General features: G+C 47.8%; 1 protein-coding gene across 1 annotated transcript in view; it reads right to left on the reverse strand.

Annotated features, from left to right (window-relative positions):
* The window catches only part of LOC138539878 (interferon-induced protein 44-like), a 1,550,577-nt gene that overhangs the window by 1,383,219 nt on the left and 142,731 nt on the right, over window positions 1-24,627 (reverse strand). Inside the window, exon 2 of the mRNA XM_069641641.1 lies at window positions 23,470-23,534. The gene's annotated coding sequence lies outside the window, so the exon portion shown is untranslated. The remainder of the gene's footprint in view (window positions 1-23,469; window positions 23,535-24,627) is intronic.

Below are 24,627 nucleotides of genomic sequence, written 5' to 3' on the forward strand. Positions count from 1 at the left end.
GTTCGAATTGGAGCCCCTAGGAATTGTTTGATCTGGCTGGGGTCTAGGCTGGACTTCTTCTCATTGATGGAGAAGCCCAGTTGGAACAAAAGGTCTACAGTCTTTTGGGTATTTGAGAAGCATGTCTCGTAAGAATCCCCTGTTATGAGCCAATCGCCGAGGTAAGGGTATACTGGGATGGACAACCTGTGCAGGTGGGCCACTGCCACTGCCAGTACTTTCGTGAATACCCTTGGCGCTGACGCTATGCCGAAGCGTAGCACTCTGAACTGGTAGTGTTTGCCCTCTATCATGAACCTGAGGTATTTCCTGTGCGCTGGCAACATTAAAATATGAAAGTATGCATCTTTCATGTCCAGTGTTGTCATGTAATCTCCCTGCGAAAGTAGGGGGATTACTTCCTGTAGGGTCAACATGCGAAATTTTTGATGTTTGACAAATTTGTTCGTTGGGCGCAGATCTAGTACAGGGTGCATGGTTAAGTCCTTTTTGGGTACAAGGAAGTACACTGAATAAATACCTTCCGTTACCTGTGATAGAGGCACGACCTCTATTGCTCCTTTTAGTAGCAGTAGTTCCACTTCTTGACAAAGAATGGCAAGGTTTTCCGGTGTCAGGCGTCGTCCCCTTGGGGGTCTGTACGTGGGCGACCGACTGAATTCTATACAGTACCCGTGGGCTATAGTTGACAATACCCATCGGTCTGATGTTATTCCTTCCCATGCTGGTAGGAACGATGTTAACCGGCCCCCGACCGGTGATGCATGGGAGGGTACCCAAATCGTCGGGTCATTTGGTGTTATTAGCCGGGGAACCTCTGGGAGTGGGGCCCCGACCTCTGCCCTTGCCACGGCGCTGTCCTCTTTGCGTGTACTGGCCACTGGTTCCCTGAGTAGAGGACCAGTTGCCTGCAGTGTACTGCTGTTGTTGCTGCTGTAGTTGGCCTCGAAAAGTGTTTGTTGCTGAATCCTCGCTTATTGGGAGACCTTGAGATTTGGTCTAAGGTCTTGAGGGTGTCAAACTCCTTCTTCGCAGTCTCCAGTGTGTCGTCCACTGCCTTCCCAAAGAGGTTAGACTCCTCTATTGCCTTATTAATGAGTGACGCTTGGGTTTCTGGCTTGAAACCGGAATTGCGGAGCCAGACATGACGCTTCAGAAGAATTCCCTGCACTAAAGAACGGCCAGCCGTTTCTGCAGCATCAAGAGTGTTTTTAATGATGCTCTGGTTAACCAGAGTTCCTTCTGTTACTGTGGCCAATAAGCAGGTTCTCAAGGGCTCAGGGACTTCCTCGAGGTCTTGCCGTAATTTTCCCCATTAGGATTCAGCATAACTTGGCAGTAGTGTATTATTATTGGCAATTCTGGTTGAAAAAGCTGCCGAGGCTGTAATTCTTTTACCCAGGGCATAGAGCTTTTTAACTTCTTTGTCTGGGGGTGCCTCGCTGGTTGACAGTGGAACCCCAGCTCTTTTCCTTGTGGTAGTTACCACCAAGGAGTCCGGAACTGAGCGACCCCTAATGTATAATGGGTTTGAATGAGAGGGAGTAAACAATTTCGCAATTCTTGGATTGACCCCTCTTACCAGCGCAGGTGTGGACAGCGATGGAGTAATTCGTCTCCTAACTGAGGCGAGGAGGGGAATGGTTTGACTAGTGGGAGTTTTTTTTTATGATTCTTTCTACAAAATCAGTATCAGGGGTAATTTCACCAATTTCAATTTCAAAATGCGCTGCTGCCTTCCGAAGTAGCGCGTTGAAGGTGGGTTGATCATCTATTGGAGATGGATTCCTGACCGGTGTGGTCTGAGGAGAGGTAATGGGTATGATTTCAGGGTCTGTAGACTCTGTTGGTGACTGCCAGGGCTGTGAGCCACCTTCATCTGGGTCTTCCTCGAAGCCCCCCCCCCCACACCTAGGTCAGTGTCTTCATGAAAACCTACTTCTATTCCGAGGTCTTGTTGGTCTTCACTATTTAAGAACTCCTCATCTTCCTGGAAGTGAGACTCTTCTTCAGTGAGGTCGTAAGTATTCATGTCCTCTTGAAGGGGGTTAAATAATCTAGGATATTTAGCCCTTGGGTCCTCCTGAAGTGCCTCCCTTGGCCTCTTGGGTGTTTTAATTTCAGGGGTGGACATGAATCTGTCCAGCTTGTCCATGCATGACTGAAATCTCTCAACAGTCCAGTATGGTAAACCAGAACGGACTGGGGGCGAAAAAGGAGGTTCCTCTGCCTGTAGCCGTCTAGGTCTGTCCCATAGCGCCGAGGATAAGGTCCCTTCGCCTTCTGAGAAACCTTCTTGCAGGCTAGGGCCTTCTTTCAACGGCGGGAGCCGTCCCTGCCTTCCTTCCGGCATCCTCAGCGCTTCCCTGGCCTTGTGAGCGGTTTTCGGCGTGTCACGCGCCGTCTGTCTCTGGCCGTCCTTGGAAACTACATGCGCCAAACTCTCGACGATTAGTTTCTCTGTCGAGGGCTCGCCTGCCGTCGTGCTGGGCGGTGCCGAGTCTTTTCCGGCAACGATAGCACTCTTACGAGGCGCGTCGCCTGATGTTTTGGTGGTAGCGCCCTTGTCTGCAGGTAGCCCAGTCGCGGCTGCGGTGGCGGAGAGGGCTTGCGACCCTTATGGTTGGTGGAGGTCGCCGGTAGGCCCGGCGTCTCCGTTGGCGCTATGGCTGTCTACGTCTTCGACCAAGACGTGCCGTGGGTTGTGTGCTTATGTTTGAGTTTTCTGTATTCGTCAGTGTCGCCGGGGTATTCATCCCCATAAGCAGGGCGTGAGCCGAGCTTGTCGGGGCTGGGGACAGACGACGAGGAGCGGGAATGCTCCCTAGAGAGGTCTACAACCGCCGAAGCGGTGGTCGGGTTATCACTATCCTCGTCACACTAGGCGGCGGCGGGTGAGGAATCAGTCCTAGATATAGCATAGGCTGTCCACCTCTTGACCCTGCGGTCCTTTGAAGTCTTTGGCTTACAAAGCTTACAGGTCGCACACCCGTCCTCTTTGTGGTCGAGGGGTAAGCAACGGTTACACCATATGTGCTTGTCTTTCCAAGTAAATTTTCCCTTGCAGCGCGGGCAAAATCTTAAGGGAGTCCTCTCCATAGCTGAGTTAAACGTGATAACGACCCCGAAATAAAGGGAGACGAAAGAGAAAGCATTCTCAGAAAGAACAACAAATGTCCCACGACCCTACTCTCCCTATGTCTTAGGCCGGCGAGGCCAGGCCACGTGTTCGGCAGCGCCAAAGTATCTTCTCCGTCTAAGTCACTGCCGTCGAAGTTCTTACTCGGTGGTGAAACAGCTTTGCAGCTACGTCGAAGGAGGGATCTAATGTAATGAATAATTTTAAATAACGACCTGTTTCTGGGCAGAAAAAAACAATCTGAGGGACCTCGACGCGTGAGGGATTGTGGGTACACCGCATGTCACTATAGGGATAGTGTTAAGACAAGCCTTGTCGACGTCCCCTTTTTCGACTACGAAAAACAAAATGCAATACTCTGCAGTGACCACTGGATGTCGGATTATGCACAGCATGTGATTCTAAGCAGATTAACTAACATCAGAAATTTATTTTACACACTCTTAATTCAACACACAAATCACTATCACTAAAGCAACTTAAAACAGTCAAGAAAAGTATACACAACTCCCTAATTAAATTGTAGACAAGTTTGAGCAAGAGTGAAAACTGAGCAAAACGGCACAGTGTAAACCAAGCAGAAATGGCACTCTAACAATTTCTTCAGAGGGAGGAAAAGGTCACGTTATACAGGGTTACACTCCTAAACACACCAGCAACACTTCCCAATTGGATTGTGAACAAGTTAGGCAAGGCAGTACTTTAGCATCAATAATACTTTGGTGAAAACCGAGCAAAATGGCACTTCAACAATATAGAAAAGGGAAAGAAAGGTGGTTATAAGAGTTTTAGATGCACCAACACATTTCTTGATGAGAAGCAATCTAGAGAAGGCAGTTGTAACAGAATTAGCCACAGTCAATAGGCCTGTGCCAGAGTCAGTAGCACAAGGCAAAGTGCCTAGGTTCAAACTGTTCTAGTAGCTGCAGTCAAGTCTTTTTTTAACGGTTGAAAAGGAGGGAGCAGCAGGTAAAAAGACAATGTTAGACGATAGGGGCGGCCAACCCAGAAGATAAGTAAAGGATTTAAAACACCTTTAGCAGTACCCAGTGAAACGGGGGGCCTGGTGGAACAATGTACCTTGAAGTGGAAGAGGCTCCTGCGGTGGCGGTAGTTCCTGGCATTTCCTGCAGTTCGAGAGATCCAGCAGAGGAAGAGAGGCTCTCGTCGTGGAGGAAGGTTCGAGTTACTGCACTGCCCAGGGATGAAACCAGCCGCAGTGCTGCCAAAACGAAAATAAAAGGTACGCTCCTTTAAATCGCGGTTGTGGTGGACGGGTGCCTGGCTATCCAGTCTCCTAGTGCTTGGCACTGGCGACCGAGGCAGGTCCTGGAAGGCGATTGGCCCCACCAGCTCAAGGGAAGAAGACTCTTGCAGGTGAAGATCTTCTCAAGTCGTCGGAGAAAAGTGGTGAGGATCTGCAGCAGGGCTTCACCAGTGGTTCAGTCGTTGCAGATGTCTTTGGCTTCTCTCCTCTTTGGCTTCTTAGTTCCAGTGGCGACGTCTTGTCCTCCAGTCCTCAGGACCCTGCTTTTATGCAGAAAAACCCCCATTCATACAGCCTAGCTGTCACTCACACAGTGGGGTGCCTATCCTGGCGGAATAACCCCCGACCTATCAGGGCAGAGTGCGACTTGGGTTGCCTAGGAAACCCTGTCCAGGGTGCCTATTCCCCCTCCCACACATCCTGTCTACCCCAGACTCAGTGGCGCCGAAAGGAGGGCTTCTGTGCAGAAGCCCGCCAAAAGGACGAACAAAGGATCCCCGACCTGGGTTAGGATTTCAGAGAAAGACACGAGAAAGAAATATTATCAAAGATCTGGCAATAAAAACCTACCGGAGTAAAGTTAATATTAAAATAAACCGGCGGCATGTTAGAGGCTGTCAGTAAAAGTGGTAGCTTCGAACAATGGGAAAATCCCATAGGAAAATATTCGCGGTCGAATATTTACGGTAGTAACCACTGCCACCAGCCAGAAACTTTGGAGAGAGGGACTGGACGGTACCCCCTCAAAAATGAACACCAGGGAAAAACTATTACCCCTTCCCAGTACTTCCATAGTAAGATAGTTTGTACTGGTTTTGTTCATTACTATTGACTAGTAAAGTCAATGGTAACTTTACATGCCTTGGGAGACAGTAGTCAGTGCCAGGTATGGAGTCTATGTTTGGGGGTCTCTAAGACACCCCTGTGTCACTGCACCGAGGGTGCTGTGTAACACACATGTAAAATGATGATACCAATGAGGGTGAGGAAAAACCCCATAGACCATAAGCACACAAAATAACCCAGAACACACATCAGCAATCTGTCTAAGAGTGGGAAAAAGAGCTTCACTCTTAGCAGGAGAAAAAAATAAACCCTTCGAATCCAGCAAAGCTGCTGGGGGACTCTATAGGTAAGGGGAATTAGCCTTAGAAGAGAATTCTCCCTAACAGGGAGGATTGCCCATGGGCACCAGCCGGTGTAGAGGACTTGGCCTGTAGCCACTCTTCCAGTCGCTTGTGCCAATCCTTCAGCGTGCGTTTCGAGAGGTCACGGCAAAACGCACAATCCTCCTCCTTGTGCGCCAGGTACAGGCAGTAAAAGCACTGTGAATGTTTATCATCCATGAAAACTGATAGGGAGAATTCTCAGAAATGTGCTAATTCCTCTCTACCTTAAAGACCCACAGCTTTTTTTCTGGACTCTAGGACTTTTTCATTTTTACCTGGAGAGAGTGAGACCCTTTTTCCCACTCTCTCATGTATTTTTAACTCTGTGTTCCTTTTGGTTTTTGGAGTCTCACAAACTCCATAGGCATTTTACATGGTAGCACACAGCACCTTTAGTGTAGTGCTACAGGGAAGTCTTTCAGACTGATTTCGTTCCCATCCAGCCCCTGTAGAGGCCCCCTGCACCTGCGTGCACTGTCATTTGTCCCGGCCCCTCTCGCTCTCTCTTCCCCTTCCCGACCCTCCTCCTGCCTCCCACCCCACCCCCACCCCTGATAGGTCCTGACAAGAAGATCTGCACTCATTACCAGTCCTCCCAGGGCAGCCCTTCGGCTAAGGACCTGAGGCAAAGGACAGCTCCTACAGAGACGGCTCCAGGTCGTATCTACAGGTATCAGCAGGGGAAGCAAGAAGTCAACATCAAGTAAGTGTGGAAAGGGCGGGGCCAGAAGCAATTACTTCACGCCATACTACCCTACCACTCAACTAAGGAAGCCTCACCACTGTAAACTCGTTATATCTGTAGCATAATTGCATTTAGAAACCCTGTCCTATACCTGTGCAAAACTGAATTCAGAAGTGTGCCCAACAGCCTCTCTGAGAGTTGAATTAGAAGTGTGCCCAATAGCCTCTCTGTGAAAGTTGCATTTAGAAGTGTGCCCAATAGCCTCTCTGTGAAAGTTGAATTTAGAAGTGTGCCCATTAGCCTCTCTGTGCAAAACTGAATTTAGAAGTGTGCCCATTAGCCCCTCTGTGAAAGTTGAATTTAGAAGTGTGCCCAATAGCCTCTCTGTGAAAGCTGCATTTAGAAGTGTGCCCGATAGCCTCTCTGTGAAAGTTGAATTTAGAAGTGTGCCCAATACCCTCCCTGTGAAAGTTGAATTTAGAAGTGTGCCCAGTAGCCTCTCTGTGCAAAACTGAATTTAGAAGTGTGCCCATTAGCCTCTCTGTGAAAGTTGCATTTAGAAGTGTGCCCAATAGCCTCTCTCTGAAAGTTGCATTTAGAAGTGTGCCTAATAGCCTCTCTGTGAAAGTTGCATTTAGAAGTGTGCCCAATACCCTCTCTGTGAAAGCTGCATTTAGAAGTGTGCCCAATAGCCTCTCTGTGAAAGTTGCATTTAGAAGTGTGCCCAATAACCTCTCTGTGAAAGCTGCATTTAGAAGTGTGCCCAATAGCCTCTCTGTGAGAGTTGCATTTAGAAGTGTGCCCAATAGCCTCTCTGTGAAAGTTGAATTTAGAAGTGTGCCCATTAGCCTCTCTGTGAAAGTTGAATTTAGGAGTGTGCCCAATAGCCTCTCTGTGAAAGTTGCATTTAGAAGTGTGCCCAATAGCCTCTCTGTGAAAGTTGAATTTAGAAGTGTGCCCATTAGCCTCTCTGTGCAAAATTGAATTTAGAAGTGTGCCCATTAGCCTCTCTGTGCAGAACTGAATTTAGAAGTGTGCCCAATAGCCTCTCTGTGAAAGTTGAATTTAGAAGTGTGCCCATTAGCCTATCTGTGAATGCTGAATTTAGAAGTGTGCCCAATAGCCTCTCTGTGAAAGTTGAATTTAGAAGTGTGCCCATTAGCCTCTCTGTGAAAGTTGAATTTAGAAGTGTGCCCATTAGCCACTCTGTGAAAGTTGAATTTAGAAGTGTGCCCAATAGCCTCTCTGTGCAAAACCGAATTTAGAAGTGTACCCAATAGCCTCTCTGTGAATGCTGAATTTAGAAGTGTGCCCATTAGCCTCTCTGTGAAAGTTGAATTAGAAGTGTGCCCAATAGCCCCACTGTGATTCTAATGTGTGCCCAATAGCCTCTCTATGAAAAGTTGAATCTAGAAGTGTGCCCAATAGCCTCTCTGTGAAAAGTTGAATCTAGTAGTGTGCCCAATAGCCTCTCTGTGAAAAGTTCAATCTAGTAGTGTGCCCAATAGCCTCTCTGTGAAAAGTTGAATCTAGAAGTGTGCCCAATAGCCTCTCTGTGAAAAGTTGAATTTAGAAGTGGGCCCAATAGCCTCCCTGTGAAAAGTTGAATTTAGAAGCACATTTAGAAGTTGAATTAGAATTGTGCCCAATAGTCTGTGTGAATTAAGAAGTAGGCCCAATAGCCTTTCTGTGAAAGCTTGAATTTAGAAATGTACCCATTAACCTCGCTGCAAATTTTAGAAGTGTGCCCAATTGCCTCTCTGTGAATTTAGAAGTGTGCCCAATAGCCTCCCTGTGAACTCAGAAGTGTGCCCATTGGCTTCTATGTGGAAACTGAACTTTGAAGTGCGCCCAACAGCCTCTCTGTGAAAGCTGAATTTAGATGTACGCATAATAGCATACCAGTGAAAGTTAAACTTAGAAGTGCATTTAGAAGCTGAATTTTACAAGTGTGACCAATAGCCTCTCTGTGTTCCCAGAAGTGTGCCCAACAGCCTCGCTGAATCTAGAATTGCGCCCAGTAGCCGCTCTGTGAATCTTGAAGTGTGCCCAATAGCCTCTCTGGGAAAAGTTGAATTTAGAAATTTACCCAATAGCCTCTTAGTGAATTTATAAAGCGGAACTTATAAAGTCCAATAAACTGTAAGTTGCACTTGAGACTACACCTAACAGCTCGTACTAGGCATGAGTGCACCCACTCCTCCAGAGTCCGCCAGAGATTACCACCATAATCTGCCCCCACTCCCTGTTCTGCCTCCCCTCCCGTCTCTCCCTTCCCAAATCATCCCACTCTCCAAACACCAAGCTAGAGGGGCACGATGGCGAGCCAAGCACCCTAAGAAGACTCCCCCCCGAACATCACCACCGATTAGCCAACACTACCTATGCCAGCTCCCCTCACTATCATAGCGAGCATACCCCGCCCTGCAAGCATCCCCCCTGCCTTGCCCACAATCCCCCACTGCCTCTGCTCCCCGAACACACCATTTCCCCTCCCTAAAAACTGCACACCGAGCCTTAGCAAGAACCGAAGCCGCATCCCTCTCCCCCTCTGACCCCCCTACTCTCTCCCACACTCCAATCGCACTCCAAAGTGCAATAAAGAAACTAAAGAGGACCCGTACCTGGTCCCGCTCAATCTCTCAGCACTCCTCGCCTCCACTGTCTCGACCCGCAACGCCTGTACCCCAATCACCTCCTTCCCCCGTAGCTTCACCCTGCCTGAAACCCCTCTCCCTCGACTTCTCTTCAACTACAACCGAAAGTCCTAACCACCCACACCACTACCTTCAAATCCCCCGAGCCAATCCCGAGCTTCCCAACTCACCCAGCCACCCATTTCTGCCCGAAACCCGCCAACTCCGCTGCTCGCCCACTATTCCCATCAATCGTCTCCCACCCTACCCCTCTCCCTCCCCAGCTTCCTCTCCCTCAGCCACCACCACCTTCCGCTCCTGCTCCGAGACCAACCTCGCCTCCCGATGTGAACTGCATCCTATTTAACGCCCGTTCCGTAGCAAAAAACAGATATTGCATCTTTGACCTCCTCACCTCGGACAAACCAGATCTGGTTTTCATCACCGAAACTTGGTTCTCGGACGGCTTCGCCCCAATCACCAGTGAAGCCTCCCCCCCCCCCCCCCGAATACTCCCTGATCCCATTGAACCGTCCTTCTAGAGGAGGAGGAAAGACATTTGTCTTCAAGTCTCTCTTCCACGCCTCAATCTTCGACAGCCAACCTTCCATTCCATCCTGCGAATCTCTCCTCGTTAGACTATCCCTCTCCCCGTCGCTCTCACACAGCTTCCTAATATTCTACAGACCCCCTGGCTACGATAGACATTTCACAAATAACCTCTGCGACTCTATTGCCACCCTTCTACTAAACCACCCCAACCTCACCCTTCTTGGAGACTTCAACATATGGCTCGACATCCCCACCAACCCTATGACACACTCTCTGGTTGACGGTTTGGACGCAATTAACCTCCAACCCAACACAAACGGCCCGACTCACTACAAAGGATACACTCTTGATGCCATCTTTAGCTCCAACACCCTGATTTAGTTAAAACCCCCCACCCCTATCCTCTGGTCCGATCACTTCATTCTCTCGTTCACCATTCACTCACCCGACCGCCTTCCCGTACTCAAATCTGAACCTCTGAATCTACGCAAATGCTGGAAAAAACGAATAATCATCCCAGACCCAGCCGACGCACTCCTCCAGTCTCCACCACCTACCTGCCTACTGAACAAACAACTAACCCGGACGCCTTTGACTCATGGCTCAATGCATCTCTGACGCGGCTCACACCCCCTTGCAAACCATCAACACGCAGCGGCCTCTTCCCCAGATGGTTCACTCCTGAGTTGAAGATCACTAAACAACTATATAAATACCTAGAACGCAAATGGCAGAAAGACAATACCCAGGTGAATAGGGCCACCTTGACCCGACACCTTTATCAGTACAAGGCCGAAATCCGGAAAGCAAAAAAAGCCCACTACAACTCCCGAATCCAAAACTGCAAAAACCCAAGCAAAGAACTCCACAAAATCATCTCCGAATTCACCCATCCCGCTTGCAACACGACCGTCCCGACTCCCTCACAATCACTGTGCGACTCACTCTCCCTCCACTTCTCCACCACGGCTCTCGAAAGAACAAATACTCTAGCCACCAACCTAGCTCTCTTACATCCTCCAAGCAATTCTCCCCCCCATACCGGCCACCCCACCAGATGCAACCATTACGCAACCAACGTTTGAAACGTTTAGTCCAATATCACCAGAGCAATTTCACAAACGTCTATCTGCCCGCAAACCATCTTTCTCGCCAGCCACAACCCTCAAAGAAATGTTCACTTCCACCTGCGCAGGTGAACACGCAAGATCCATCATAAATACCTCCCTTTCCTTTGGTATCTTTCCCGATGCATTCAAAAGGGCTTATGTCAAACCTCTAATTAAAACCTTTGCTCGACCCTCTCGAGCCCAAAAACTACCGCCCAATCTCAAACACCAGATTCCTTGCCAAACTCATTGACCGAACTGCCTACTCCCAACTAAATGCCTCTGTCGAAGCCAACAATCTCCTAGACCCCGCTCAATAGGGTTTCAAAGCCCGTCACGGAACTGAAACCACCCTAACCTCAATTTGGGATGACCTTAAAATGACTGCAGACTCCGCGGGATGCGCGGCACTAATCCTTCTTGACCCATCCGCCGCCTTCGACACAATCAATCACTCAATCCTCCTAGACCACCTCCACTCCCTAGGAATTCGTGGAACCACTCTTAAATGGATAGCTTCATTCCTCAAGGATCGGTACCAAATAAAGATACTCTCCAACTATACCTCCCAAGCCCGACCAGTCAACACGGGAGTCCAACAAGGAGCGTGCCTATCCGCCCTCCTGTTCAATCTCTACTTGATCACCCTCCCACCAATAATTCATTTGCACAACATCCTGTGCTACAACTACGCTGACGACACTCAACTAATTTTAAAACTCCTGAACTCAAAACCCAACTGCAGACCTGACCTGGCCTTCTGCCTCCTTGACATAGAACTCTGGATGACCCAAAGCCACCTCCTGTTAAACCCCTCCAAAACGGAAATCATGGTATGTGTCAACCTGGAACTTCTCCTATAACCACTACCCTGGCCATCCGCCATGGACAAGTCTCCGACCCCCTCCAACTCAGTGAAAAATCTTGGATGCACCCTTGACTCTGACCTAATACTCACGCGCCAAGTCAACAATGTCTCAAAGTCATGCCACTACCACCTTAAAACCCTTAGGTGCATCTTTCCATATCTCTCCTTTCCCAACAGACTCTCTGCGGTCCAATCAATCGTTATATCAAAACTGGACTACGCAAACCCCCTATACCTCGGAGTCCACGCGTACCAACTGAATAAACTCCAAAGGGCACAAAATGCGGCAGCCAAATTGCTTCTTGCGCTTGGCCCAAGAGACCACATCTCCCCAGCCCTTAAGACGCTGCAGTGGCTTCCAGTAGCCCGCAGGGTGACTTTCAAAACCTTGCGCATCTCCCATCGAGCACTGCATAAAACCGGACCTCAATCAAGAGGTATCAAATATCTTCAAGACAAACTAAAACCCTACAACCCCCCACGCACCTCAAGCTCAGCCGGCCTCCTAGTCATTCCGAAGACAAACTCAATTAGGTTAGGCGGATCATCATTCTCAGCCTTGGCCCCCACGCTATGGAACTCACTCCCACCCCACATCCGCCAGACTGAGGATTTAATGGCTTTCCGCAAACTGCTGAAAACCTGGCTCTTCCCCTAAAACCAACCCGTACCAAACTAACCCAAACAGACTAACAGCAACTCAATGACACCAATCCAGCAAACCACCTGATGCGAGAAACTGACAGCTAACGACCCCCAATGTAATCTAGAAGGGCAAACAGAATTAAATTAATAAAGTAGATCAAAGCAGTGAAATGGTTAATAAGAGTAAATCATACGGGAACAGGAAAGAGATTTAAACTCCCGAAATGGATAGAATGCTTGCGGAGTGAACAAAGTGAATGGCGTAGAGGAATTACTTAGAACAGATAACTATATAGTTTGAATGAATGTGGGAATCGAATGAATATGTAGACTGGATGAGTGTATGGAATGGATGAACATGTTGAGTGGATGAGTGTGTAGAGCGGCTGAATGTGTAGAATGGACAAGCGTGTAGAGCGGATGAGCGCGTAATACAGGGAAGCGAGTAGAACGCAGATGTGCATAAAACAGATGAATGTCCAGAACGGATGAGCGTATACGGGATAAGTGTGTAGAAAAGACGAGTATGTGAACCTGATGAGTATGTAGAGCACATCAATATGGACAACGCACTAATATGGAAGTGTGAAGAGTGTGTAGACCTAGCGAATGTACAAAGTGGATGAGCGTATAGAGCGAAGGAGTGTATAGTGCGGAGGAGTGTATAGAGCGCAGGAGTGTATAGAGCGCAGGAGTGTATAGAGCGCAGGAGTGTATAGAGCGCAGGAGTGTATAGAGCGCAGGAGTGTATAGAGCGCAGGAGTGTATAGAGCGGAGGAGTGTATAGAGCGGAGGAGTGTATAGAGCAGAGGAGTGTATAGAGCAGAGGAGTGTATAGAGCGGAGGAGTGTATAGAGCGGAGGAGTGTATAGAGCGGAGGAGTGTATAGAGCGGAGGAGTGTATAGAGTGGAGGAGTGTATAGAGTGGAGGAGTGTATAGAGCAGAGGAGTGGACAGAGTGGAAGAGAGGATTGAACCGATGAGAGAATGAGTGGTTAGGGAGGATGAATGGATAGAGCGGATGAGCGAATAGAGTGGATGAGAGGATAGAACGGACAAGTGGATAGAACGGTTGAGAGAATGAGTGGATAAGGTGGATGAGTGGATAGGGCAGATGAGTGAATAGAGTGGTTGAATGGATAAAGCGGATGAGTAGATAGAGCGTATGAATGGATAGGTGTACCGAGTGGATACGTGTACAGAGTGAATGAGTGTACAGAACGGATGAAGGTATAGAACAGATGAGTGTAGAGATGAATATATAGGACAGGATACTGATGTTGAATGCGTGAAAGACACAAGTGCTTAAAACAGATGAGTACGGGAGCAGATGAGTGCGGGGAGCAAGTGAGTGCGGGGATCAGATAGGTGCGTAGAAGGGATGAATGCATAGAGGGATGAGTGCGTAGTGGGGTTGAATTGCGTAGAGGGGTTGAGCGCGTAGATAGGAAGAGTGCGTAGAAGGGGTGAGTGCGTAGAAGGGGTGAGTGCGTAGAAGGGGTGAGTGCGTAGAAGGGGTGAGTGCGTAGAAGGGGTGAGTGCGTAGAAGGGGTGAGTGCGTAGAAGGGGTGAGTGCGTAGAAGGGGTGAGTGCGTAGAAGGGGTGAGTGCGTAGAAGGGGTGAGTGCGTAGAAGGGGTGAGTGCGTAGAAGGGGTGAGAGCGTATGGGGGTTAGCGCATAGAGGGGTGAGCGCATAGAGGGGTTGAGCGCATAGAGGGGTTGAGCGCATAGAGGGGTTGAGCGCATAGAGGGGCTGTGTGGGTAGAGGGGGTGAGTGGGTAGAGGGGGTGAGTGGGTACATGCTTGAGGCAGACGAGTGCACGCGTGGGGCAGACAAGAGTGGATAGGAGGGCATGGACGGACTGAAGCGCATAGAATTGCGTAACGTATAAAGTATGGTTTGGAACGCAGAGAACGCTTAAAGAGCATTTAACCCACAATGACTGGAGTACGCATGGCGAACTGGAGCGCACGGAGCAAACTCGAACGCACGCGGCAAGCCGGAATGCATGAATGCGTGACCGAAATATATGGAGCAGACTGGGTGGCATGGAGTGGATAGGAGTGCATGGAACGGACTGGAGCGTGCAACGTATATAGTATGATTTGGAATGCAGAGAATATCTGAAAGGGTATATTACCCATCTTATCCCACCACCACAATTACTCTCTCCTTACATCACCACTCAACTAGAACACAGTGATACTATGACACCATTCGGTATAACTGTACTCATACCAACACTCGCCGTTCACTCCACATCATTCTAAGTAATCACTGCTGGTAACACACCCCCAAGCCAGGCGTTCTCCTCAGGCCCAACGCAGCCACATCCGGTCTGGATAAATCCTGCCAGAACGAACACATACTCCTGACCTCTCAACCAGCACACCTACCGCTAGAATGCAGCTATTACACGGATACCGCACGAGCTGCACACATACCCGGTGCCCACACGCACCCTTTTGACTCTCTCTACTGATATGAACTTCGGTTTCCAAGGGCGTTCAACCTACCAGCTGTAACACTTACCTGGACTCTGCGGGGATAATCTAGAGCTCTTAATATACTACCCTCTTTTATCTGAAGTGGCAAAATATTCTGTGGAAAAAACAACGGTAATTGCCTTCTTAGTAAGTTTTCCTTGGCAACTAAGTTAAGGAAATAACTCTCTTGTGGTTTTTTTTTTATTTTTTTTTTTACAAATTATCTTTATTATTTTCAAACTCGTCAACAAGTGTACAACATTACAATAACTTCTCTCCCCCCCCCCCCCCCCCCCCAACACCCCACCACCCCTCCCTCCCCCCCCTGGGGACGAATGCGTTTTGTTACAGGGTTCATTTTATGCATTGAAAATGTCTGAGATCCTAATGTTATGTGGGCACCACTGTTCCATAAAGTCCGATTGTAGATATTCCAAAACTCGCAGGATGAAAAAGTCAAGTGGCCATACATGAACAAATGGAACAAAACATTGGGCGTCGAACCGACAAGAAAACAATGGGAAGACCTCTGGACGCTGATCCCAAAGATGACAAGATCAGCACAAACAAGAGAAATGTGGACAAAAATCATCATCCAATGGCACTACACCCCTGAAAGGCTACATACTATGTTCCCCAATTCGCCGAACCTCTCTTGTGGTTTTAAGCTCACCTTAGAATTTAATTTGTTGAGCTCTTCATCCTGTTCTTACAGGGGCGCATATCCTGAAGAAGTTGGAACCAAGGTGGAAACAATATTAACGAGGGAACAAGGGTCCTAGCTGAAAGAATGGAAGGGTAATTATGGAAGCTAAAAAAACAAAAAGGGGGAATGAAAGGCAGCCTGAAGTCTGAACCTCTAGCCAAATGAGCCTATGAGAAAAGAATAAGGCACACACCCATTTCAGACGGTACTAATCACAGTATAACCTCTCTCTCTCCCTAAACTTCAGTATTGCAGTGCTTCTGAGGAAAACTATCCGTGCAAACGGCAGAGAAAATTCCTTCAAAGGAATAGGAAACCAAAGGGTTATTTTTCCTAAGGACTAATGGTAGACAGTGCAACAATAATGAAAAGGAAACAATTTCAGGCACGCAAACTACCGCCTGTTTTCCTCCTCATAACATGCTCAAGGCACTAATGGCAGTGTTCGTGTAATTATAAAGGTGAATGTAATACCGGCAGGGCACACAAACACACTACGTGTTTTATTTTCTCTCAAAATGTCAAGGCATTAAAGCTGTAAGCGCAACCAAAATAAAAAGGGAACGCGTCACTCTGGAAGCGCACGCAACCCAACAAGTCTTGGAATTCACACCACTAAGATGCCACACACATCAATGAGCAACACTTCCGACAAAAACATGACTGGAAGGCAATTCAGAACTGAAACGCTTATGACTAAAGTGGTACTTGCGTGTGACAGGACTCCTCATAACTCGGAGGTGAAACGTTTGTGACGGGAAAGATTCACTGAATGAAAACGGAACTACAAGCAATGAACTAGGATGGGAGAGGGCTGCGGAGGGATAAACAAAAAGGGGTAGGAATATGGGAACTGTGAATTATACTATGACAGGGAATAAATCGTAAACTGAGGAATTCCGGTAAGCGTTCTCTCTGCAATGCAGACTGAGATGCGAAACGCGAGCCTCCAGGTGGGCCGAGCCTAAATAGGCTGACACAGACCACGACTAAACCAGTAAGGCTAATTCCCTAAGGCACAAACAGGCGGCCATTTAGGAACCCCCGGGGCTGCTATTCTGCCATTAAGAATCTACAGTAATAGAATAGCTAAGGCAACAACAAAAACCCAGTTTGAGAAAAGAAACCCCCTGAACCAGAATAGAGCCCTAGCCTGTGATCATGACACCAGCGCCTTCAGACCATACCAATGGTATATAAGGCGCTATATAAATGCAAAATAACAATAACAATTGACTTTACTGTACGATTGTAACTTTTTAGACCCACACTATCTTAGAATAGGGTGCTGGAGGGTGCTGGAGGGGTAACATTGTATCCCCTTTGTCTAACTTCTCATGTAACAATTTTATATTACCCTTTCTATCATGAATGGCTGGTGGCAGCGGTTTACTTTTTACTACCATGGTGTGTCTTTACCACAGGCTGCGTTTGCAGCCACGGTAAAGCACCCTTAGGTGCCATTTTTGTCAAAATGGCCCGGTCTTCTTTTTTCTCCATTTCTTTATGGAAAGGTCCTTATTGAGATTTACTCTGCACATCAAACCAGGTTTGGTCCCTTTTTTCATTTTGTCTTTGGCGGGCTTCACGAGTGAACCCTGCCTCTGGCTCCAGGGTTTCTGGTGGGGGCAGGAAATGAGGGAGGTACCCCAAACTCCCTGTGCTTAATCTCCTAGGAGACAGGAATGCACTCTTGGGTGATTGGCCGGCTGCTGTCTGGCAACAGCTAGGCTGGAATGAATGGGAGAAACCTGCATAAAAGGCAAGGCTTTTTTTTTTGGCTTGGAAGGCCGAGTCGACCAATGGACGAATAAATCTGAAAGAGGAACTTGAAGAGGACGCCTGCTTCAACTCCTGGACCGTTGGTTTGCCCGGTGAAGCCCTGCTGCTGTGATGAAACTCCAAATTCGTATCGACAGAGAAGCCCCTGCAAGGACGACTTCTACCCTTGAGTTGGTGGGGCCAATGAACTCCAAAGTAAGCCACCTAGACATCCTATCAAAGCTGGTTGCACTTCCACTGCAGTTGCTGCTGGAACCGAAGAGCCTGGGAGAGGAACACCAATTTGTGTGCCTTGCTTTCAAGCTTACCAAGAGCTCAAGGAAGATCCTCCGGACTCCCAGGAAGCAGGACTGACCAAGCCTGAGCCACCTCAACAGAGTGCTAGACCCCAGATGCAAGGAAAGCCCACCACAACAGCCAGGAACCGCGGTGTTGCTGTTTGCGGTAGACGCGAGGAGCTGTAACACCGAATTGCCACTTGTTTGAAGATAGCCGGTTGCTGTCGGTGACCGTCCCATTGCAGGAGTCCCCAGAAGTCCTCCCTCTTGTCCCCACGACTGAGGCCCATTAACACCAGGATTTACAGAGCTGCACAGGAACAGAAGTCATCTGCTGCATTTCTTCTAACTAAAGGTACTGTGAAAGTCTAAGAGAACTTACCTCTTGTTGTAGATATGCTTCTACTACTCACAAGTCTAACAACTTGTGGCCCTATATTGATTCTTCTTTTTCTTCAAAGACTTCTAAAACATTGTGCAAAGACTTTTCTTACTTACCTGCAAGAAGTGCTTCAGCCACATAGACTTTTGCCCATTGACTTTGGCTTAGCCTGTTTTCCTGAAAGACTCTCTCTCCTCTGAATTGAGGTGGGGTCCAAAAGTATTTGCCTGCTTAAGACTATTTGAGATCTCTTGTTTTTTCTAATAAACCTTTTCTTTGACTCATCTCAGTACTATCCTAAATGCTAGCAGTAATAGATCAATGTCTATAGTATCCTAGCTAATGAAGTCACCTGAGGGTGTAGGAAGTGTCTGTGTGACATCCCAAATGGGTGTTTGCTGATTTAGGAACTAAGAGTGTGTATTTTCGAAGGTATTTGTGTGCTCCCTTCTAGAGAAGGCTTAATCAACTGACCGATAAATAAATAATTGTTTTACCAAGAAACCTTGAGTTTAAGTGTTTATTTGAATATTTGTCACTGTGAATATTTGTGTGACCACTCTACAGCTCACATTGACCCCTCTTGAGATAGGCCTGGCTGCTCTACCACACTACCAACCTGTGTAGTTCAGACTTATACCAAAGGTTGGGTCCTATTGCCAGGAGGCTAAGGTTGTTGTAGTGCACCCTAAGGGTACTACCCCAAATCTTTACCTAACAAAAACATTCTGCAAACCGCAGTCGGTGCAGAGCTTGAAAAGAGACAGAGCATCCTTCTTCTCGTCCGACATGTCCACGCGGTGTAGGCCCAAGGAATCTTCTGGAAGCCTCCAAGAAGAAACTCGATGAAATCCGCCCTTGAGCGGTGTTGAAGAATCTGAAAAACGGGTCCCCGTTAATCGGAAGGTTGATCGATGGAGCACTGAGGCTCGATTGACCGAAAAAAAGAGTTAACTCTTCCAAAAAGCGAAAAAACAGTAAAAGCCCGCGTGATATTTGGGGTGATTTCCGGCAGTTTCTGGAACGACAAAAGAATGTTGACAATGATGGCAACTGACCGGTATTGTGAATGTACTGCATGCACTTTGAAATACCTGTATTGGCAATTTATTATCCTCTGGTTTTTTTGTTGGTTTGTAATACTGTAACCCTGTGCAAGATGAAAAAAGCGCTTAGAGACCCATGGGTGTAAAGCGCTATATAAAAAGTAAATAGATAGATGGATAGATAAATATATATATTTTTTTACATAATATGTTAATGCCATCTCGGACTTCGATGCATATCTCATGCCTCGCATCGATGACCTAATTGATAAACTCGGAGCAACCACCTTTCTATCTACCCTAGATTTAACCAAAGGGTACTGGCAAGTCCCTGTGTACGGGCCAGATAAAGAAGAAAATGCATTCTCAACGCCTCTAGGGCTATTTGAAGTCCTGCCTTTTGGCTTACACTGTGCGCCAGCCACTTTCCAACTCCTCATGGATCAAATTTTACAACCCTACTCTGATTTCTGTGGAGTTTACATTGACGATATCGTCATTTATAGTAAAACCTGGGAGGATCATCTCTTCCATCTTTATACAATCATGAAAGACCTCAGAAAAACTGGCCTTACTGCAAATCAAACTAAGTGCAGATTAGTCCAGTCAGCTGTAAAATACCTAGGCTTCTTCGTAGGAAATGGGAATGTACATCCCCAACACGAAAAGGTAAAAGCTTGCTTAGATTTACTAACCCCCAAGACCAAAAGAGAGCTTTTCTCTGTTTAATAGGGTATTACCGTAGGTTTATCCCCAACTTTTGGTATAAAACAGCCCGGCTAACCGATAAACTTAACCCCAGAAACTTCATTGGAACGACGAGGATGAGATATGCTATAACACCTTGCAACAGACTGTGTGGCAGAACTCGATCCTAAAGGTAGTAGACTTCTCCTAAGAATTTGTCTTACAAACGGATGCCTCCCTTACAGGGTTAGGAGCAGTCCTGTCCCAGGTTTCTGATGGATTGGAACACCCCATATTATTCACCAGCCGCAAACTGTTCCCACTTGAAAAGAATTACTACGTGTTGGAACTAGAGGCGCATGCCATTGAGTGGGCCATAATCCATTTTAGATACTACCTATTAGGACGAAAGTTCAAACTCGTCACAGATCACTCACCCCTAGTTTGGATTAGCCAATGGAAAGACTCCAACCTACGGGTCATGCGGTGGTTTCTAGACCTACAACCCTATTGTTTCACTATGGAACACCAAAAAGGAAAACACCAGGGAAATGTAGATTTTCTTTCCCGGTTCCCCTGTGAAACAAATGTGTCTACATCGCATGGAGGAAGAGTATGTGAGAAACCTGACATTGTCTCCCTGACTAGTCCCCAGGGATATGTCATCCAGGTGGAAAGGACACGGGCATCGCTACTGGATCCAGTTCCTGGGGTGGACCAGTGAGGGAGGATCACCGGGATGGGGGCCCTTGGGGAGTGGAAGTGGGACACAGACGGTTGAGAAGTGGTATCCCCCTTCTTATAACACCTTTTCCCCATCCTACCCCATAGGATATACAAACACTCTACCTCCTACCTACCCCCTGTTAGGGAGAATTCTAATTTCTGTGCTAATTCCCTCCAACCTTAGAGATCCCCAGCTCTTTTGATGGTCTTTAGGACTTTTTCATTTTAACCCTGGAGTGAGAGACCTTTTTCTCACTCTCTCATGTGTTTTGACCCGATTTGGATTATTGTGTTTTAACTGTTTTTGGAGTCTGACAAACTCCATAGGCATCTACTTTTTGTATGGTGACACACAGCACCTTCAGTCAGTACAGTGTCACAGATAAATCCTTTAGATTTCTCATAAGGTTTAAATACCTTTTCTTGTATGAACTACAGTTCCCAAGAATAGTAAAGTGAAATTGACTTTACTTACCTCTTCTCTTTGTAGGTCCAGCACACCCCATTTTATGTGGAGTGCTGGGAGGTTACCTAGTAGCCCCTTATCCTACATTCTCATGTAACATTTGATGTTACCCTCACTACTTTAAATGGCTGGTGGCAGTGATTTAATTGTCCTACCATTGTGCTGTTTACCGCAGGCTGAATCCTCAGCTACAGTACAGCACCCATGGGTGTCCATTTTGTCAAAATGGCCACTGTCTTTTATTTTGTTGTCATTTTCTGTTTGTGAGGTCTTTCTTGCGTTTTACTCTGTGGGCCTCATTACGAGTTTGGAGGCAGCCATGGTGCTATTAGCACCATGGCTGCCTCCAAACCGGGCTCCATTACCGGGTTCCTGCAATGAGGACCTACCGGGTCATTCCGACATAGGAGGACCCGGTAATTCCTCCTTGCAGGAACCATTCCCCATTCCCATTGAGCCCCCATTGGGCTCAATGGGAAAGGGGAGGGAGGTAATAACAGACACATAACAACTGGCCCGTTATTACCTCCCTCTTCCTGTCGGGGGACCCGGCAAGGACGCCTGGTTTTACCAGGCGTCCTTACAGGGTCCCGTAAAGGGAACCTCGTAATCGGCGCTCCCGTAATGAAGGGGGCCTGTCCCGTACCGGCCCCCTTCATTACGGGAGCGCAAGGGTCATAATGAGGTGTGTTGAGCCAGGTTTGAGCCCTTCGTTTTGCCTTTGGTGGCCTTCAGCCCTGAAGCCCACCTCTGGCTCCAGTGTGTCTGGAAAGGCAGGATGTGAGGATGTTCCCAAAACTCCACTGCCCTTTGTCTCTGTGCCTGAATGCAACCAGTCCTGATTGGCTGGCGGGCTTTCCTTTCCGGAGAGCCACCCTGCTGTGTGATTGATAGCCTAGGCTGCTGTGCATGGATGGGAGAAACCTTCTTAAAAGGCAAGGGTTTTGGGACTAGAGGCAGAATCGACCACTGAGAGAAATACCCGATGAAGAAACCGTGAAGGAAACTTGCTGCATCCTCCTGGACCTTTGATTTGCCAGGTGAAGCCCTGCTGCTGTGGTGAAACTCCTTTTTCAATTCGACAGATAAGCTCTGGAAGGGACGACTTCTTCCCTTGGGTTAGTGGAACCAACTAACCCTGAGACGAACACCACTGGACCATCTTCCCTGACTGGATGTACTTCTTCGCTGCTGCAAGCTCAGAGTTCCAGGGGTCGGGAAAATCTGTAGTCGAGTGCAACGTCTGAAATCCAGCCAGAAGCTCCAGGAGTCTCCTAAGGACCCTCCAGAAGCAGGACGACCAGAGATCGAGTCCCCTCTCCAGAGTGCAGGACCGAGGGAGCAAAGAGAGTCCAACCGGTGTCCGAGATCCGCATAAGTGCTGATTGCTAATCGCTGAAACCGCAAAGTGCCTCTGAACCGAAAAGAGCCTGTAGCTGCCGACGACATCCCAATTAACGCCGCAGGAGCGCTCTAGACATCCTCCCTCTGGTCCCCACGACTGAGGCTCAGGAATCAGGAACCACATTGTTCTGGAATTATCAGGCTGCTACAGTAAAGATCATTAAATGCAGATAAAACAGAACTCCTGATTATAGCCTGTGAACAAAAGATTAGCAAACTGACCTCAGACTACGAAAGCTTCCTCATAGCACGGAACAAAATCAAGGTGTCCACGAAAGTGAAAACCTTGGGTATTATTCTCAATCCGAACTTTCTATGAAACCCCATGTTGCATATGTTCGAGCATCCTGTGGTTATGTTACAAAACTATTGCATCATATTCGTTCATACATCTAAAAAAAAAAAACAGCTTCCTACTGGCTACAGCCCTAATTAATTTGTGCTTGGACTACTGCAGTAACCTGTTATTAGGCACCTCTAAGGCTAATCTTCAGACATTGCAGGTCGTAGAAAACGGGGCAGTTAGAGCTGTTTGCGGCGTTTCCAGGAGGGAGCATGTCACAGAAGCAAGAAGAGATCTACACTGGCTCCCGATGAGACATTGGATCACACACAAGGCACTGTCCATTAAGTACAAATATCGTAATGGTGAGGCCCCGCAATATCTGGCAAATCGCCTTGATATCCTCCTGCCCGGTCGCTGCTTACGCTCCTATGATCCCTCAAAATTGATACAACCCAGATTTAAAATGAATAATCTTCGGAGGTTCTATGTTTGATGTTAAGGCTCCATCTCTCTGGAACAAACTCCCCCCAGAGCTCAGGCAAGACAACTCTTCCTCCAAATTCAAAAAAGGTGTCAAGACTTTTCTGTTTAACCATAATCCGGATTAACCAGTTAGGTTCTCTCTGCTCTTCTCAGGTTCCTGACATTGTTAGCTGTATGACTCCTGTCTTGTTTTGTTTTCTGTTATGTGCTCTGAGGCCTATGAGCGATTTAGCACTTTACAAGAATTAAATCATGATAATAATGCAACCAGGGAGTGGACCAGGGCTATATAAACCACACCCCAAGGCTCTGCCTGCTTTAAGTTGCATCTGATCCTCAGTAAGCAGTTGAGCGCCTACTCCTCATCCCGACCCATGCCTGCAAAGAAACAACTGGAGAGAACCCAAAGGAGAAGATAACAGGAAGCAGCCCGCAACGCGCCGCACTAGCGAAAGCCAGCCAAAGGAATCAAGAAGGGAAAAGACAGCAGGAAACAGTGAGCACTCATCGCGCTCGCAGGTCAGCAGAAGAAAAAAGAAAGGGAAAGGCCTGCAAACACCAGTAAAAGCATGCTGCGCTAAAGGAAGGAAACAAAAGGAAAACAAAGGACAGCATGAGCGGTATGCGCTCGCCGCAATGTATGAGCGTCACGCCTGGCCTACTTACCAGAGTTGCTCACCACGGTGGGCTCCGGACACTCTGCCTCCTCGCACGCACCGCCAACCGGGGACCTGAAAAACAAGAGCAACACGTTAAGGACTGAAGCACACTTGCGCCCACACAGCTACAAGGAGGTAAACCCACAATAGACTTTTTATAGAAAGGCAACAAGGCAAGAAAAACACAGACATTGAACCTCGAGAAGGAGGGTTCCCACACCCAGCTGCATGTGTGTCGCAGCAGGTCTGGACCGCAGGGACCAGTGAAGCAACTGGAACCGGTGCAAGGCTCAGCGGAGACACATGTTACAGTGAGTCCAGCACCTCCCCCAGTTGACAGTGGAAGTGGGAGAGAGCAGTGGAAGAGACAGCAAACACAATAGTAATTGTCCTCCTTGTTTTAGGTGTCACAATCGGGGCCAAGACAACACACTCATTAACATTCCCACCCTCCTTCTCCCAAAATATGACAGGATTTGTTCATACCGCACTGTTAGTTTTTGGGGAAAAGGGAGACGTGGAACGCACACCAGTTCTATCCCCGAAGTTCGGAGGACTGAGAAACGCAACCGCCCGCCAAAGGTCCAGGCGCTCCCGCAGGGCATAAGGTAGGCGTTACAGGTAGAGAGTGTTCAATGAAAGACAGTAGAGCGGTGGAAGAGGACGGAAAGATGGCAGTGTGCCAGTGGCATCCAAAGTTCGACTAGTGCTTTCAACTTTGAGAGACAGCGTGAAGGCAGAAATAAAGAAAAGTTGTGATGGAGGGTTAAGTGACAGAGCTAATGTGGTAGAGTGGGTGTCACTCATTGTGGTGGCAAAGAAGGCAAATGGAAGCATTAGGTTGCGTGTTGACCTCATGCAAGTGAACAAGTGTGGTGTTGTGCAAACGCATCTGCTGCCAAACATGGGGAAATGTTAAGCATGATTGGGAAAGGGAGAGTGTTTTCTAAATTAGATCTGTCATCTGTGTAGCACCAGGTTGTTTTAGAGCCAGATTCACGTACATTAACAGCTTTCATAATGCATGAAGGAATCTTTATATTTCGCAGAATGCCATTTGGACTTGTGTCTGCCTCACCAGTCTCCCAAAAGGCGATGCATGGGATGTTGGGTGATATGCCGGGAGAGCTGTGCTTTCAAGATGATATACTGGTGTGTAGGGATT

Source organism: Ambystoma mexicanum, chromosome 1q, assembly GCF_040938575.1.
Source record: "Ambystoma mexicanum isolate Mex_15411 chromosome 1q, UKY_AmexF1_1, whole genome shotgun sequence".
Classification (NCBI taxonomy): Eukaryota; Metazoa; Chordata; class Amphibia; order Caudata; family Ambystomatidae; genus Ambystoma; species Ambystoma mexicanum.